Raw genomic sequence first — 18,805 nt, forward strand, 5'->3', positions numbered from 1 at the left:
TTATGGTTTGGTTAAGTTAAAAGGAAACAGTGTCTATGGAAAAGCATTTTTTAGAAGACAATGAGAAACAAATTGATCCATCCTGGAAAGGATCATAGGAATTAAAAATAACGGATTAATTGATATCGAGACATATCATGGTAATTTAAAAATATAACTGCACGGGAAATAAATGGATAGAAATTGATTAAACTAAGATAATGTCTACTAGTACATAAATTTAGAGAAAAATGTAAGACATTGAATAATCCGGCTAATTTACTAAAACATCCCTGTACGTAAGCACGATAAAATTGATGAGACTCTAAGTGCCACTGAATTCCACAAAAGACTCTATTTTGTGAAAGTCAATGCACTCTCCAAAGGGCATATCAACCTGTCAAAAAGAGGTCATGGACAAAATGTTATTTGCTGTGATGGGGAACACAGTTGAAAAAAATTAACAAAGACGTTATTCATCCATTGTCTGCACCGCTTATCAACAGCGAGGCCAAGGGGGTGATGGAGCACATCCCAGCTGCGCTCATCAACAACGAGATCACGGGGGTGATGGAGCACACCCCAGCTGCTTTTCAGACAGCTAACAGGAGATACCTGGACTCGTTGTCAGTGGAACTGACAAAAAAGACAATAAAGTCATTTCGTGTTTGACATGGACACATTTTGAAAAAGTGCTTTTGATGGGCCAAAATCAACATTCAAATGGTGAATGTAATGTGGAATACACAAATCAAAGACTGAAACACAACAACATTCAAGAATACGTCTGCTTGAAGTTATATAGAGTCTTGTTAATACAAAGTGTATATGTACACGAGGAAGATTGATACATTTATCTTGCAAAATTATAAATGCTATCTTATTTCACTTGTATTCATAAATAGTGAACTTGGGTTTTAACTCAGTGGGCAAGTTTTGAGACATTTAGGAAAATAAGAGTTAAAACCTAGGTTTGTCCGCAATTGATGAAAAATTGTCTTCTGAATAAGCTCTCCATATAACTGTTTTTTGAAATTCAAATTACGAAATTTGGACGGATAGAAAAATATTACACAAAAGAAATGCTATAATATAACACATTTAAAATGTTTGTCAAATAGCTTAACAATAATCATTTAGAATAACCATACACCATTAGATTATCGCCCACATTGAAAACATTTTTGGATGGTATTTTTCATTTTTGGCAAAGTAATTCACTTTGAGCGTGAATTACCTGCTTTCTTTGCAAAATACTGTTATTTTGAACAAATTTACTTACTGAAAAGACTATACATAGGTTATGATTTGTACAAAAGGCAAAACAAAGAGTGAATCATAACAATAAAAACGTTTTATTGGGCTGAATTGATGATTTAACAATCTACCCTGGTCATCTGCCTTGAGGGGGATGGCCAACAGCAAGATAACACATTAAAAATCAAAAGAAAATGCAAATAAAAAGTGCATACAGATTTTTTTCGAATATGATCAATCCACAAAAGAGAAAACACTCAATCACTCAAATCAGGGTGAATGATTCTGACAAGGATAATGGTTAAACTGATTCAGTGACTTGAATTAGTAAAAAAGCAAAATTTGAGATTTAGAACTAACAATTTAAAAAATAAATTGTTTATCTTCGAGTTGGAGTTTCGGGATATAATGCTCAAAATAGATATGGCAACTTATAGTGGGGATTTTGCATTCACTTATAATAAATATAAACATAACTTAAGAAAATATACGAATCTATAAATGAATTAGTTGTTTTTTTTAAGTTAAATTGAGCCACAAGAAGTGTCTCAACAGGGGGGAATAAAATTTGGTTAGCATTAACTATAAAAAAAAAATTACGTCCCTCTAACTATCCTTTTTTTTTATCTATAGCTTTCCCTAAATATCCATCCTCGGTACTTATTTCTGTTTCTCTCATCCACACAGGAGACAGTGACCCCTGCTGACGTAGTTCTGTCAGCCCAGGGAGCTTCAAACTTAACTTTTCTTTAAAAGGGCAGCGGTCCAATGTGGACAAATGGATGATGGCCGGACACAGGCGGACTCACCTCATCTACAACACCGTGGCCCCCACTATAGACGTGGACGGCTTCTATGTAGCGAATGAGCGCTGCATGTGCCTGGATCAGCCCACTTCGCACAGACGGGGGCCACGAAAGACGAGGGTGTGATGCCATCGTGACCATCTCTCACCGTTACACTCCGGCATCACACTCAAATCGCAGGCATCGTCATCGCCGCCACAGGAACTTCCAACATCACGCCCGTGCCAGGAGGCGTGGGGTGCTCATGAAAAACCGTATCAAAGCCACCAATAATGTCCTTGGTTTTAGAATTTTATACTATTGGATGGATCTAGGACCTTAGCTTGGCCTTTTGGCTGAGAGTAAGTGTCCCGGCTCCTAGGCTTTGTAGCGTATTATGAACTGACCGATAACGGATAATGGATAATGAATAACGAAGAAAGATCAATAACCCTTAAAAACCCCAAAACCCCATCCTCAAGAAAAGGATAGGTATCGGACTCCACAACGATATCTAGAAAACTGGTGGTCGTAAAAGTACCAAAATAAGACTCCAAAAACAGTGGAAAGAAAGGAGTTTGGTTCAATTTCTGGTATTGTTTTGTTGAAATCAAGACTTTAAAGACTGCCTTATTAAATTGGTATCAGCTCTCACACATCACACAATTTCATTGATAATTGCCAGATATTCCACAAGTCTAACATACTTACACATCGGACCCCACAACTATAAACATAGTTACTGGGTTAACCAAAAATAACACTGATTACCTGATTGATTCTTTGATTGACATTTTTGTTTATTCTCTGTTTAACAAATACTTGGTTCAAATGCTAGGTCAAAAAACTTTTGACAATTGATTTAACATAAGAGAAAAAAAAGGGTCTTTTCACATGAATTAGATAATGTAATGAACGTATTAAGACAAGGTATTTACATTTACAAGAAAATACATCTTATCACTCAAAGGTTTTTCTGATGTGTTTCGACATTAGGTCTCAAACTTAATGAAGGATCAATCATGGTAACAGGTGATATCTTAATAATGTTTTTGATTTTGTTTTTATTCCTATAGTAAGACATCCACACATTTTATCTATGCTGGTTGTCATATTTGCTAGAATTTAAAATATTATTCTTAATGAAAAAGGGTTTTGAAAGTTTGTTTATGCATACATTTTTTTGATAAATTGGCACCATACAATCCTATTCTAACCTGTTGCCTAACTAGTGATGCTAGAGTTTCAAAAAGGATTTTGGGGTTCTTTTCATTCTGTTTATTTTAATTCTCTCGTTTTCCATCAATGACCTTATAGTTAACGATTGCTTAACTAGAGATTTGTCTTCATTTTTAAAAAAAATGAACCACACTAAAAATAAGGCTACTTTTTGTTGTTCGTTTTAGTTGTCCAATTTTTTGTTCGTATGTTTTTGTCTGTTTTTGTTTTATCCTCTGTTTTTCTAGAAAAAGACATTCCTTGGAGGAGAGGAAGTTTTTTCCTTTTTGAAGGTTTTTGCCTCTCTGTGAAATTACCAATCTGATGTTCTCTTCTATAAAGTTCTTCGAAATTCACAACAGGGGGGAAATGTAAAGTTGGCCGTTTTGGGAATGTGCATTTCTCATAATTTAATACAATGAAAATAACTTGTTTTTATATTCCTAAATATAAAAACAATTTTTCTCACACACACATGCACACACACACATAAAGTAACGTTTCAATCATCAGTGTAATTACATCTTTTGTACGTTTAACAATCTTATATTTTTTTATTGTGAAGTCTTGCTCATGTGTGTTCCGTTTCCTGTGACGAATAATAAACACGCCCGAACGGACGAGCTCTCTTTCTCTTGAGAGGACACACTTGGCCAAATGGCCTCCCCGGAGAGCTCCTCCTTTAGGGACCTTGATTTAACTTAATATCTGTCTTTTGCTTGTGTAAAACAGCCACCAAAGAGTCTTTATAATGACTAACTTTAACAGGTGTAAAATACACTTTGAATACAAAAATATATATATTTGAAGAGTGTATTAAGAGAGTAACAGAGTCAGAGTGTCTGATTTCTTGTGATGTGTTGATTGGCGCCAATGCAAAAAGTGACAGACTGAAAAAAGGAGGTAAAATAAAGTGCTACTTAATCTGTAATTAAAAAACGATATTTTTTTATTTTTGGACCCAGGTTGTATCTTTTTTGCAGAAAATTTCACAAAAAATCTTTTACGGTACAGGTAAGGCAGAGGAGCATAGATGTGAGATAAGGACTGGAAGTGCTTACTTCTGTGATACCCAGGACTGAAGAGGACCTTGAACACTGGGGGCGTTGCTGTGCGACTTTTGTTTCGAACTACACTCAAAGCGAGCGAATCCCCTACTGAATCAGTCATGTGGTACACCTGTTTAGCAAGACTTTAGACGTCACCCTTTACATCAACAACACGCCGCCACTCGCGGTTCATGTGAAACCATCGGCGAATGCTTCAGGTAATTGAGCGGAGAAGCACATCATTACTGACACGATAAATCTTGTGGCATACAAACAAACTCAACTAAAACCTAAAAATGCCGTACCCCGCATTTGAACTCAGTTTAAAATTGCCGTAACCCGGATTCGAACCGGGGTTGCTGCGGCCACAACGCAGAGTACAAACCACTATACAATCACGACAATGTGTAATGACATGACCTAAGGGGTGGTGGCCGACACCGTTCCATTAATCTACTATCTGCACCGCTTATCCTCACTAGGGTCTGGGGGTTTTGGAGCCCATCCAAACCATCTCCGGATAGTGGGCAGGGGTCGCAGTTATATAGTTTATATATATATATATATATATATATATATATATATATATATATATATATATATATATATATATATGTGTTCTGTGCTTTGGTCACTTTAAATTTCTCCAGTTTATAATCTTCATGCTGTGGCCAGGATTCAAACCGGAGTTTCTGCGGCCACAATGCACTATACAATCACAACACGGTGCTAAAGAAAGGATAAGAATGATTTTGTGCTTTGGTCACTTTAAATAAATGGAGCTTATAATCTCCATTTTGATTGTAAGCACAGTTTGCGTGACAATACTTGCATCATGTATAGAACTCAGGTTAAAATTGCCATAACCCGGATTCGAACCGGGGTTGCTGCGGCCACAACGCAGAGTACTAACCACTATACGATCACGGCAGTGTTCATCAACATGACCTAATGGGTGGTGGCCGACACCTCTCCATTAATCTACCATCTGCACCGCTTATCCTCACTAGGGTCTGGGGGTTTTGGAGCCGATCCAAACCATCTCCGGATAGTGGGCAGGGGTCGCAGTTATATAGTTTATATATATATATATATATATATATATATATATATATATATATATATATATATATATATATATATATATATATATATATATATATATGTGTGTTCTGTGCTTTGGTCACTTTAAATTTCTCCAGTTTATAATCTTCATGCTGTGGCCAGGATTCAAACCGGAGTTTCTGTGGCCACAATCCACTATACAATCACAACACGGTGCTAAGGAAAGGATAAGAATGATTTTGTGCTTTGGTCACTTTAATTAAATGGAGCTTATAATCTCCATTTTGATTGTAAGCACAGTTTGCGTGACAATACTTGCATCATGTATAGAACTCAGTTTAAAATTGCCGTAACCCGGATTCGAACCGGGGTTGCTGCAGCCACAACGCAGAGTACTAACCACTATACGATCACGGCGATGTTCATCAACATGACCTAATGGGTGGTGGCCGACACCTCTCCGTTAATCTACCATCTGCACCGCTTATCCTCACTAGGGTCTGGGGGTTTTGGTGCCCATCCAAACCATCTCCGGATAGTGGGCAGGGGTCGCAGTTATATAGTTTATATATATATATATATATATATATATATATATATATATATACATATACATACTGGACTGTCTCAGAAAATTAGAATATTGTGATAAAGTTCTTTATTTTCTGTAATGCAATTAAAAAAACAAAAATGTCATACATTCTGGATTCATTACACATCAACTGAACTATTTCAAGTCTTTTATTATTTGAATATTGCTGATTTTGGCTTACAGCTGAAAAAAACTCAAAAATCCCATTTCAAAATATTAGAATACTTCCTCAGACCAAGTAAAAAAAATAATTTTATAACAGCAAAACTAAATCAAACATTTGAAAATGTCCATTGATGCACTCAGTACTTGGCTGGGAATCCTTTTGCACGGATTACTGCATGTAGTGCTCTAAAATCTCTTGGTACACAGTTGCATTTACTCTGGACTTGATGAAACACAGTGGACCAACACCAGCAGCTGACATGGCTCCCCAAACCATTGCTGACTGTGGGAACTTCACACTGGATTTCAAGCAACTTGGATTTTGCTCTTCTCCAGCCTTTCTCCAGACTCTGGCGCCTTGACTTCCAAATGAAATGCAAAACTTGCTTTCGTCTGAAAAGAGGACTTTGGACCACTCTGCAACTGTCCAGTGCTTCTTCTCCATAGCCCAAGTCAGACGCTTCTTCCGTTGTCTTGAGTTCAGAAGTGGCTTGACCATGGGAATACGGCTATTGTAGCCCATTTCCGGGACACGTCTGTGAACTGTGGCTTTTGATACCTGGACTCCAGCTTCAGCCCACTGTCTTTGAAGCTCCCTCAAATTCTGGAAGCGGCTCTTCTTCACAATTTTGTTAAGGCTGCAGTCATCTCTCTTGGTTGTGCAGCGTTTCCGGCCACATTTTTCCCTTCCAACAGACTTTTTGTGGATATGCTTTGAAACTGCACTCTGTGAACAGCCTGCTCTTTGAGAAATTTCTTTTTGTGTCTTACCCTCCTGATGGAGGGTATCAATGATGGTCCTCTGGACAGCAGTCAGATCAGCAGTGATTTAGTTTACTGAACCAAGCTGAGTGTTTTTAAGGCTCAGGAAACCCTCGCAAGGTGTTTCGAGTTAATTAGATGATTCAGGTGATTAGTTGAATAGCCTACTTGTATACTTTTTCATGATATTCTAATATTTTGAGATAGGATTTTTGAGTTTTCTTAAGCTGTAAGCCAAATTCAGCAATATTAAAATAATAAAAGGCTTGAAATAGTTCAGTTGATGTGTAATGAATCCAGAATGTATGACATTTTTGTTTTTTTAATTGCATTACAGAAAATAAAGAACTTTATCACAATATTCTAATTTTCTGAGACAGTCCAGTATATATATATGTTCTGTGCTTTGGTCACTTTAAATTTCTCCAGTTTATAATCTTCATGCTGTGGCCAGGATTCAAACCGGAGTTTCTGTGGCCACAATCCACTATACAATCACAACACGGTGCTAAAGAAAGGATAAGAATGATTTTGTGCTTTGGTCACTTTAAATAAATGGAGCTTATAATCTCCATTTTGATTGTAAGCACAGTTTGCGTGACAATACTTGCATCATATATAGAACTCAGGTTAAAATTGCCGTAACCCGGATTCGAACCGGGGTTGCTGCGGCCACAACGCAGAGTACTAACCACTATACGATCACGGCGATGCTCATCAACATGACCTAATGGGTGGTGGCCGACGCCTCTCCATTAATCTACCATCTGCACCGCTTATCCTCACTAGGGTCTGGGGGTTTTGGAGCCCATCCAAACCATCTCTGGATAGTGGGCAGGGGTCGCAGTTATATAGTTTATATGTATATATATACATATATATGTATGTTCTGTGCTTTGGTCACTTTAAATTTCTCCAGTTTATAATCTTCATGCTGTGGCCAGGATTCAAACCGGAGTTTCTGCGGCCACAATGCACTATACAATCACAACACGGTGCTAAGGAAAGGATAAGAATGATTTTGTGCTTTGGTCACTTTAGATAAATGGAGCTTATAATCTCCATTTTGATTGTAAGCACAGTTTGCGTGACAATACTTGCATCATGTATAGAACTCAGTTTAAAATTGCCGTGACCCGGATTCGAACCGGGGTAGCTGCGGCCACAACGCAGAGTAATAACCGCTATACGATCACAGCGACGTGCAACAATACGACCTAATGGGTGGTGTCCGACACCTCTCCATTAAACTACTATCTGCACCGCTTATACTCACTAGGGTCCGGGGCTTTTGGAGCCCATCCAAACCATCTCCGGATAGTGGGCAGGGGTCGCAGTTATATAGTTTATATATATATATATATAAATATATATATATGTGTTCTGTGCTTTGGTCACTTTAAATTTCTCCAGTTTATAATCTTCATGCTGTGGCCAGGATTCAAACTGGAGTTTCTGTGGCCACAATCCACTATACAATCACAACACGGTGCTAAGGATAGAATAAGAATGATTTTGTGCTTTGGTCACTTTAAATGAATGGATCTTATAATCTCCATTTTGATTGTAAGCACAGTTTGCGTGACAATACTTGCATCATGTATAGAACTCAGTTTAAAATTGCCGTGACCCGGATTCGAACCGGGGTTGCTGCGGCCACAACGCAGAGTACTAACCACTATACGATCACGGCAGTGTTCATCAACATGACCTAATGGGTGGTGGCCGACACCTCTCCATTAATCTACCATCTGCACCGCTTATCCTCACTAGGGTCTGGGGGTTTTGGAGCCCATCCAAACCATCAATCACAACACGGTGCTAAGGAAAGGATAAGAATGATTTTGTGCTTTGGTCACTTTAATTAAATGGAGCTTATGATCTCCATTTTGATTGTAAGCACAGTTTGCGTGACAATACTTGCATCATGTATAGAACTCAGGTTAAAATTGCCGTGACCCGGATTCGAACCGGGGTTGCTGCGGCCACAACGCAGAGTACTAACCACTATACGATCACGGCGATGTTCATCAACATGACCTAATGGGTGGTGGCCGACACCTCTCCATTCATCTACCATCTGCACCGCTTATCCTCAAAAGGGTCTGGGGGTTTTGGAGCCCATCCAAACCATCTCCGGATAGTGTGCAGGGGTTGCAGTTATATAGTTTATATATATATATATATATATATATATATATATATATATATATATATATATATATATATATATATATGTTCTGTGCTTTGGTCACTTTGAATTTCTCCAGTTTATAATCTTCATGCTGTGGCCAGGATTCAAACCGGAGTTTCTGCGGCCACAATGCACTATACAATCACAACACGGTGCTAAGGAAAGGATAAGAATGATTTTGTGCTTTGGTCACTTTAAATAAATGGACCTTATAATCTCCATTTTGATTGTAAGCACAGTTTGCGTGACAATACTTGCATCATGTATAGAACTCAGGTTAAAATTGCCGTAACCCGGATTCGAACCGGGGTTGCTGCGGCCACAACGCAGAGTACTAACCACTATACGATCACGGCGATGTTCATCAACATGACCTAATGGGTGGTGGCCGACACCTCTCCATTAATCTACCATCTGCACCGCTTATCCTCACTAGGGTCTGGGGGTTTTGGTGCCCATCCAAACCATCTCCGGATAGTGGGCAGGGGTCGCAGTTATATAGTTTATATATATATGTAACGGGTGTAATAATAACTTTTATTTTATTGAAATTCCTGCTAAAATATGTGTATAGTTTTTGGTAAATGTCCTGCAATGCTGAGTCCAACAGTGCCATCTGCTGGTATGGGGTGGGGTTTGGTTTTGGCTTCTAACATGTGACCAGGAGGCGGGGTTTGTTGTCAGTTTTACCAGAGTACTACAAAGGTAAGACATATCTTTTGGTGCTCCACAAAATAAGTTAATTTTAAACATTATAACCCCAGCTGACAAATCTCTCACCATGCATAGTAATGTGATTGATATTGTCAAGCTGTTTTGATTTATTTTCGTTTTGTTTCTGTTTTACTAAATATTAATTCCCCTTGTAGAGATCAAAGAGATCAAACCCAGCAGAAAAAGCTAATGTTGTGACTCATCCATTTGCAGGTAAATTGTACCCATTTTTATACTCATTATTGTTTTTATTCCTATTTTTTCATATACATTAAAAAAGGATGATGTTGGTTAAAATTCAGAGTAAAGAAAAACATGTTGAATTCATTGTAAACGTTAAAAATCCACTATACGATCTCTTGTTAAAAGTATCTTGTTAAAATGCAAAGATTTATAAATGTATTGTGATATTCTAAAATGTATTTTCTGTAAAGTGAAAAGACAGCTCTTTGATATGCTTTGTTGTCAGTTTTACCAGAGTACTACAAAGAGATCAAAGAGATCAAACCCAGCAGAAAAAGCTAATGTTGTGACTCATCCATTTGCAGAACTGTAATAATAAAAACCTCATCATCCAGTCCAGCGTGAATGTGGATCTTTGGTGGGACACGTACAACGCGGTTACATTGGTGCCGTGACCCGTGACTTCTATCAAACTCGCCGAACCGAGGACTGTCCTACCTGCCACATGAGCTCACAGTATTTGAAATTTTAGTTACATGAGCGATATTGTTTAGCTCATTACAGTGCAGTGTCACAGTGATACGAAGGCTGCTGATTTATTTTGTGATTTTGACTTATTTACATTTTTTTCTGTTAATCTTTGAAACATGTTTAATCAGAGCAATGTGTTAGCTCCACAATTTGACACACCTATTCACTTTGGCAGGGGCAGGGGCATGTTTACCCCCATCCCCTCTGATAATAGTTCTACCCCAGGTGGTGCTACACATAGAGTAGAGGCAAGTTCCAGTGTGAGCACCCATAATGCAGCTGACCAACATGCTAGCCTACCTTCACCTCAGGTCAGACCCACATCTATGCCAAATTCCGCGAGTGAAATTTCTGAGGGTTTAGCTGATCACATGACAAATATTATTCAGGAGATAGGACATAAATTGGCTGATAGCATATTCTCAAATATACAGTCACATAATATAGTAGCTCCTAACGCTGCTGCCACACAAGATGAAGCAAACAGATTGAGTCAGGTGGTTACGCAGAGAAAGGTTAAGGAACCGCCGTCATTTATTGGGGATGGCTCAGACTCAATAACAATACATGAGTGGGAAGATCTAATGAGGACATTTATAAAAAGGAGTGATGTGAAACTTGAAGAGCAAGCAGAGGAAATCCTTATACATTTGAGAGGAAAAGCTAAAGATGTAGTTAGGTTTAGCATTAGAAACAGTAATATAGACGTCTATACCCGCCCTGACATGATTTATAGTCTTCTCAGGAAATACTTTAGCTGTACCAAGTACTCTGCTGTCCCTTTAGCCGACTTTTATTCAACTTTGCCCAAAGACCAGGAAGACCCCTATGACTACTGGCTGAGACTAAACAGAGCAGCTGACCTTGCCTCTGAGTGCTTGAGAGAGCAGGGCAAAACATTTGACAACCCTGAAATAGAGGTTACTCGCATGTTTATTAGGAACTGCCCATGCAAGGAACTGGCACTCACTTACAGATCAAAAACCATCGAAAAGTGGTCAGCATGTGAGGTACTAGAGATGCTGAATGAATACCACGCTGAGAAGAGCTACAAAGCAGATTCCCTACAACAACCTGCGAATAGAGCGGAAATTGCCGTACACAAAGCTGAGGTGAACCATGGTCCAACCCTCGTGCACGAGCCACCTCAGACTTCGAGCCCACAGTATGTCTCTCTAACGGACGTTATTAGTATGTTGGAGAAAGTTCTGATACGTGTTACCTCGAACCAGTTTCAAGAGAGAGGGGGAGCTCCAACCAGGCGACCTGGAGCCAGAATAAATGGTTTCACTGCCAAGCCATGTATCATTTGCAAAGAAGTCGAACACAGTGCTCTCTCTCATTGCCGAGACAAAAACCTTTGCTTTCACTGCCATGCCCCAGGGCATTCTCGACGTGATTGTCCAGTGACGAAAGTTGTCCCGCTGCCTCAGGGAAACTAACTGATCTGCGCTTAGGGGAGAACAGTGCAGATCAACTGAGTATACCTCCCACCACTAATGTGAAGCCTGACATGCAAGACAATAAATCAATTTATGAGTTGTATAGCAACAAGATACCTCCATCGAAGAAGCTGATCTTTCAGGGGTTTCAGAGAATAGCGGAGACTGACGAACTGTTTTACACACCTGTACTTGTGCAAGAAGGCCCCACTTTCAGAGCGCTGTTGGACAGCGGGTCGATGGCTTGTACAGTAAGTGAGGACACAGCTAAGTACCTCCTGCAGCAATTCCCTGATATGATGAGTTACACGGCCGATGATTATGTCATTGTAGGCTGCGGTGGACACCAAGTTTCTCCCAGAGATATGTACGACATTCACGTCACAGTTTACGGGTGCCAAATGATAATACCAGTAATGGTGGTGCCAGGCCAGACAGAACAGATGATCCTTGGCAGCAATGCCATCAAATATATTTTGACTCAATTGAAAAGTACTGATGGCTATTGGAGATTAGTTTCCACTCCTGACAACGGTCTGTCCGATAACCACAGTCAATTCCTGTCAATGCTTTCCAACACAGAGAGATGGAGAGGTGATTGCATTCCAGACAAGGTAGGGACAGTAAAGATCAAGAGTTGCGTGACGCTGAATCCACGGACCGAGTACGTTATTTGGGGCAAGTTACCTGAGTTGGCCGGGGCATCAGCGGGCAGCACAGTGGTCGTTGAGCCAACCCAATCTAAGGCTGCGCCCAGACAAGTCCTTGTCGGACGAGTTGTTACTCCACTCTGGGGAGATGGATGGGTGCCTGTTAAAGTCTTTAATCCCACGGACAGAGTTGTGGTGCTGAGAAGAAACAGGAAAATTGCAGATGTGTCTCCTTGTATCGCAGCGGAAGACCTGCCCAATGCAGAGGAGGTCAAGTGCAACGTGCAGAGTGTACAGAGCAAAGAGGTCCGACCCAGGTCAGAAGAGGACATGATGCGTGCATTGGAAGCTCTGGGACTGCAAGACATTGACCTGAAGTCATGTGAGGTTTCGCTGCAGTGTAAAGACAAGCTCCTTCATATCATCGAACAATTCGAGTCAATCTTTTCTCGCCATAAGATGGACTGTGGAGAGGCCAAAGAGTTTGTACATCGTATCCACCTTGTTGATGATAAGCCGTTCCGTCTACCCTACAGACGTATACCACCAAGTCAGTATGAAAAACTGAGGACGACTCTGAACGAGATGGAAGAGAAAGGAATTATTCAGAAGTCGACTAGCGACTATGCATCTGCGCTTGTTCTCATATGGAAGCGGAATGGAGAACTAAGGGTATGTACTGATTTCAGAAGGCTTAATGCAAGAACCATAAAGGATGCCTACCCACTACCGCATCAAGCTGATGCTTTGGCCGCACTTGGGGGAAATGCCTTTTTCTCCACAATGGATCTGACGTCAGGCTACTACAATGTCCCCTTGCACCCTGACGACAAAAAGTACACGGCATTCTCCTCACCATTCGGCCTTCACGAGTACAACCGGCTCCCTCAGGGACTTTGCAACAGCCCAGCAACATTTATGAGGATGATGATGTCAATATTTGGTGATCAGAATTTCATGAGCCTATTATGTTACCTCGACGATCTGATGGTGTTTGCCCCCACAGAGGAAGTTGCACTCCAACGCCTGCAGATGGTGTTTACTCGCCTTAAGGAACACAACCTCAAGCTCGCACCCAAAAAGTGTTTTTTCCTCAGACGGACTGTGAAATTTCTTGGGCATGTCATCAGTGAGGATGGAATTCGGACTGACCCCGAGAAAGTGAGAGCGATAAATGACGTACAAGTCGCTGATCTAATGGAGTCGGATGGCAAGACGCCATGCCCTAGTAAAATCAGATCTTTTCTAGGCATGGTGATGTATTTCCAAAGCTTCATTGAAGCATGTTCTGCGAAGGCAAAACCTCTGTTCAGGCTCACATCTGAATCTGGTGACAAGCATAAGCGCAAGAGAGCCCGCAAGAAAGGTCAAGTGAAGCTGACGCCTGCAGATTGGTCCGATGCATGCCAGAACGCCTTTGAAACACTGAAGCACGACCTCGTGACAGGTGTCACTCTGGCCCACCCAGATTTTGATGCGCCATTTATTCTGGCTGTCGACGCATCCTTTGATGGGATTGGAGCAGTCCTGTCACAGCTGCCACCTGGTGGAAAAGTAGCCAGACCAGTCGCCTTTGCAAGTAAGACGCTCTCTCGCTCCCAGCTCAACTACCCTGCACACAGGCTTGAATTTCTTGCCTTGAAATGGGCGGTATGTGATAAATTCAGCCATTGGTTGAAAGGAAGACACTTTACCACGTGGACCGACAATAACCCACTTACATACATTTTGACCAAACCAAGACTTGATGCGTGTGAACAGCGGTGGGTAGCGAAGCTAGCTGCATACAATTTTGACCTGAAGTACATTCCCGGCCCAAAGAACATCGTAGCCGACGCTCTGAGCCGTGAGCCATTTGTACGGTCATGTGTGGGTCATCGCCTTGTTACCGAGCCCTATACTTCGCTCTTGGACCAAGTCAACAGGGTGAACAACAGTACTGTGCAAGAGGTGTTCAGAGTATCCAACAATTGTCACGCTGTTGTAGACGAGAGTGCTGGGACATCAGACGAGTCAGTAAAAAGGGCAATTCCATCAGGCTCCAATGGTTCTGTGACATCAGAAGAGGTTGCTGCTGTCTTCAGTGCTCAGTCCACTGGTGGCGTGGGTCAAGTGATGGGAACAGATGCCAACTTCAATCTTCTGCAGAAGGGAGATCAGTCAACGGCACTCCCACAGAGTCAGCTTGTTGGTTTACAAGAACAGGACAACACAATAAGCAGAACCATGTACTTTGTGCATAGACACAAGAGACCTACCAGGCGTGAGAGAGCTGTCGAGTCGCCTAGTGTGATGAAACTACTGAAGCATTGGAGCAGACTCACCATACAGAATGGCATGCTCTACAAAATAAGGAAAGATCCTCACATGGCCAAGAAAATCTTCCAGTTTGTGGTGCCTGATTCATTGAAACAGAAAGTCCTTCAAGGTTTACATGACTCAGCAGGTCACCAAGGCCAGAACCGTACTTTGTCTCTGGTGAGGCAACGATTCTTCTGGAATGGCATGGAACGTGATGTTGTGAATTATGTCAAATCCTGTCAGCGCTGTGTAGTAGGGAAAACACCGGAACCACACAACCGTGCACCACTCAAGAACATAGTCACCTCTGAGCCTATGGAGTTGGTCTGTATAGACTTTTGGACTGCTGAGCAAGAGAACAAGTCTGTAGATGTCCTGGTCGTAACTGATCATTTCTCCAAGATGGCGCACGCCTTCCCTTGCAGAAATCAAACCGCCAAACAAGTTGCTCGCCGTCTGTGGCAGGATTTCTTCCTTGTCTATGGTTTCCCACGGCGTATCCACTCTGATCAGGGAGCTAATTTTGAGAGCAAACTGATCAAAGAGCTTCTAGAGATGGCAGGGGTGCAGAAATCCCATACCACTCCGTACCACCCCATGGGAAATGGTATCGCAGAACGATTCAACCGAACATTGGGAGATATGATCAGAACCCTTCCCCCTCAGCCCAAAGCAAAGTGGCCACAAATGCTGCAGCAGCTCACATTCTGCTATAACTGCACAGAGCATGAGACAACAGGGTTTGCACCGTTTTACCTAGTGTTTGGTAGGATCCCTCGTCTCCCTGTCGATGTCATGTTTCAACATGCTAATACCAATGATGCTGTTGTCAGCTACTCTGACTTTGTACGCCATCTGAAGAAAGATCTACATGAAGCTGCTCAAATTGTACAGAGGAATACTCTCAGAGAACAGACTCGTCATGCCAAGCTGTACAACCGTAGGGCCAAAGGATCACCTCTCGTCGTGGGAGACCGGGTGTTGATCGCCAACAGAGGTGTCCCGGGGAAACGCAAAGTTGCAGATAAGTGGGAGTCAACCCCGTATGAAGTCATATCAGTCAAGCCTGATCTCAATGTCTACAGAGTCAAGGATTGTCTGACGGGCAAAGAGAAGGTAGTTCACAGGAATTTGCTGCTCTCTGTTAGCTTCTTGCCCTGTGAGGATGATCTGGCCAGCGAATCTGAACACTCAGAGTCTGACGCTGCTATGCATGGAAGTGATGTATGCCCTGATTTACCTGACGCGGTTGAAGACAGTGATGTCCGTACAGTAAACTGGGTGATACAGGCAGGTGAAGAGCAAGTTCATCCAGAGGTAGAGGATAACTCACTAGACAGCAGATCTGATGCCCAGTCCGACTCTCGCAGTGTTGATACATCCAGTCGAGGAAGTCAGCACATCCCCGAACAAGATGTTGACCATACTTCAAGTGACAATACGGAAAGCCCATCACAGTGCTCTGAAAACATGATCCCTTTGGGTATGGGTCTCCCAGACGAGACCCCATTGAACACTGACCATCTGGACGCAGACTCCCCTGATACTGACTGTTTAGACTTGACTGCCCCAGACCTTCAAGCACAGGTTATTTGTGCTCAACCTAACCGTTATGGTCTTAGGGTCCGCCAGTCCATCAGGCCTCCTAGTCGTCTTATTTGTCAGATGAATGACCATGTGGTAGGTGACAATCCTCTGTCCGCAATATCTGCAAGTTCCTAGTTTAAGTTCAGTAGAGATGCACCTTCAGTTTGAGTAACAAAGCTTGAGTAAGAAACAAGAATTGTGCCTATGTGAGCACTTACAACTACAGGAACAATGTTTGATATTTCAGAGATGTAACAGGCATCTTTGAGTCTGTGCTTAGATAGGAGTTTGATCGCCTCCTTTCTTTACACACTCCTTTTTTGGGAGAGTTTTAGAACTGACATGCACTTCAGTTTGTTCCTTGTAATACTGTACCAGTTTTCGTGTCTTTTTCATCAGTATTTGCCGTTTTGGCTGTGATTTTTTTTCTGTTTAGTGTAGCACTCCCATATTTAGCAGAATTTCAGGGGGGTGTATGTAACGGGTGTAATAATAACTTTTATTTTATTGAAATTCCTGCTAAAATATGTGTATAGTTTTTGGTAAATGTCCTGCAATGCTGAGTCCAACAGTGCCATCTGCTGGTATGGGGTGGGGTTTGGTTTTGGCTTCTAACATGTGACCAGGAGGCGGGGTTTGTTGTCAGTTTTACCAGAGTACTACAAAGGTAAGACATATCTTTTGGTGCTCCACAAAATAAGTTAATTTTAAACATTATAACCCCAGCTGACAAATCTCTCACCATGCATAGTAATGTGATTGATATTGTCAAGCTGTTTTGATTTATTTTCGTTTTGTTTCTGTTTTACTAAATATTAATTCCCCTTGTAGAGATCAAAGAGATCAAACCCAGCAGAAAAAGCTAATGTTGTGACTCATCCATTTGCAGGTAAATTGTACCCATTTTTATACTCATTATTGTTTTTATTCCTATTTTTTCATATACATTAAAAAAGGATGATGTTGGTTAAAATTCAGAGTAAAGAAAAACATGTTGAATTCATTGTAAACGTTAAAAATCCACTATACGATCTCTTGTTAAAAGTATCTTGTTAAAATGCAAAGATTTATAAATGTATTGTGATATTCTAAAATGTATTTTCTGTAAAGTGAAAAGACAGCTCTTTGATATGCTTTGTTGTCAGTTTTACCAGAGTACTACAAAGAGATCAAAGAGATCAAACCCAGCAGAAAAAGCTAATGTTGTGACTCATCCATTTGCAGAACTGTAATAATAAAAACCTCATCATCCAGTCCAGCGTGAATGTGGATCTTTGGTGGGACACGTACAACGCGGTTACATATATATATATATATATATATATATATATATATATATATATATATATATATATATATATATATATATGTGTTCTGTGCTTTGGTCACTTTAAATTTCTCCAGTTTATAATCTTCATGCTGTGGCCAGGATTCAAACCGGAGTTTCTGTGGCCACAATCCACTATACAATCACAACACGGTGCTAAGGAAAGGATAAGAATGATTTTGTGCTTTGGTCACTTTAATTAAATGGAGCTTATAATCTCCATTTTGATTGTAAGCACAGTTTGCGTGACAATACTTGCATCATGTATAGAACTCAGTTAAAAATTGCCGTAACCTGGATTCGAACCGGGTTTGCTGCGGCCACAACGCAGAGTACTAACCACTATACGATCACGGCGATGTTCATCAATATGACCTAATGGGTGGTGGCCGACACCTCTCTATTAATCTACCATCTGCACCGCTTATCCTCACTAGGGTCTGGGGGTTTTGGTGCCCATCCAAACCATCTCCGGATAGTGGGCAGGGGTCGCAGTTATATAGTTTATATATATATATATATATATATATATATATATATATATATATATATATATATATATATATATATATATATATATATATATATATATATATATATATATATGTTCTGTGCTTTGGTCACTTTGAATTTCTCCAGTTTATAATCTTCATGCTGTGGCCAGGATTCAAACCGGAGTTTCTGCGGCCACAATGCACTATACAATCACAACACGGTGCTAAGGAAAGGATAAGAATGATTTTGTGCTTTGGTCACTTTAAATAAATGGAGCTTATAATCTCCATTTTGATTGTAAGCACAGTTTGCGTGACAATACTTGCATCATGTATAGAACTCAGGTTAAAATTGCCGTAACCCGGATTCGAACCGGGGTTGCTGCGGCCACAACGCAGAGTACTAACCACTATACGATCACGGCGATGTTCATCAACATGACCTAATGGGTGGTGGCCGACACCTCTCCATTAATCTACCATCTGCACCGCTTATCCTCACTAGGGTCT

The 18,805-nt window shown here is 40.8% G+C and overlaps 7 non-coding genes across 7 annotated transcripts; all 7 read right to left on the reverse strand.

The window, feature by feature from the left end:
* Nucleotides 1-5,146: 5,146 nt before the first annotated feature.
* On the reverse strand, nucleotides 5,147-5,218 carry trnah-gug (transfer RNA histidin (anticodon GUG)). The gene has a single exon. It is a non-coding gene; the product is annotated as a tRNA-His (tRNA).
* Nucleotides 5,219-5,698: 480 nt separating this feature from the next.
* On the reverse strand, nucleotides 5,699-5,770 carry trnah-gug (transfer RNA histidin (anticodon GUG)). Its single transcript has one exon. It is a non-coding gene; the product is annotated as a tRNA-His (tRNA).
* A 1,739-nt stretch (nucleotides 5,771-7,509) lies between these two features.
* Nucleotides 7,510-7,581, reverse strand: trnah-gug (transfer RNA histidin (anticodon GUG)). Its single transcript has one exon. It is a non-coding gene; the product is annotated as a tRNA-His (tRNA).
* Nucleotides 7,582-8,493: 912 nt separating this feature from the next.
* Nucleotides 8,494-8,565, reverse strand: trnah-gug (transfer RNA histidin (anticodon GUG)). Its single transcript has one exon. It is a non-coding gene; the product is annotated as a tRNA-His (tRNA).
* Nucleotides 8,566-8,822: 257 nt separating this feature from the next.
* On the reverse strand, nucleotides 8,823-8,894 carry trnah-gug (transfer RNA histidin (anticodon GUG)). Its single transcript has one exon. It is a non-coding gene; the product is annotated as a tRNA-His (tRNA).
* Nucleotides 8,895-9,350: 456 nt separating this feature from the next.
* trnah-gug (transfer RNA histidin (anticodon GUG)) lies at nucleotides 9,351-9,422 on the reverse strand. Its single transcript has one exon. It is a non-coding gene; the product is annotated as a tRNA-His (tRNA).
* Nucleotides 9,423-18,648: 9,226 nt separating this feature from the next.
* Nucleotides 18,649-18,720, reverse strand: trnah-gug (transfer RNA histidin (anticodon GUG)). Its single transcript has one exon. It is a non-coding gene; the product is annotated as a tRNA-His (tRNA).
* Between the last annotated feature and the right edge of the window lie 85 nt (nucleotides 18,721-18,805).

The sequence above is a fragment of the Urocampus carinirostris genome, chromosome 12 (assembly GCF_059441175.1).
Source record: "Urocampus carinirostris isolate Australia breed hairy pipefish chromosome 12, RoL_Ucar_1.0, whole genome shotgun sequence".
Lineage (NCBI taxonomy): Eukaryota > Metazoa > Chordata > Actinopteri > Syngnathiformes > Syngnathidae > Urocampus > Urocampus carinirostris.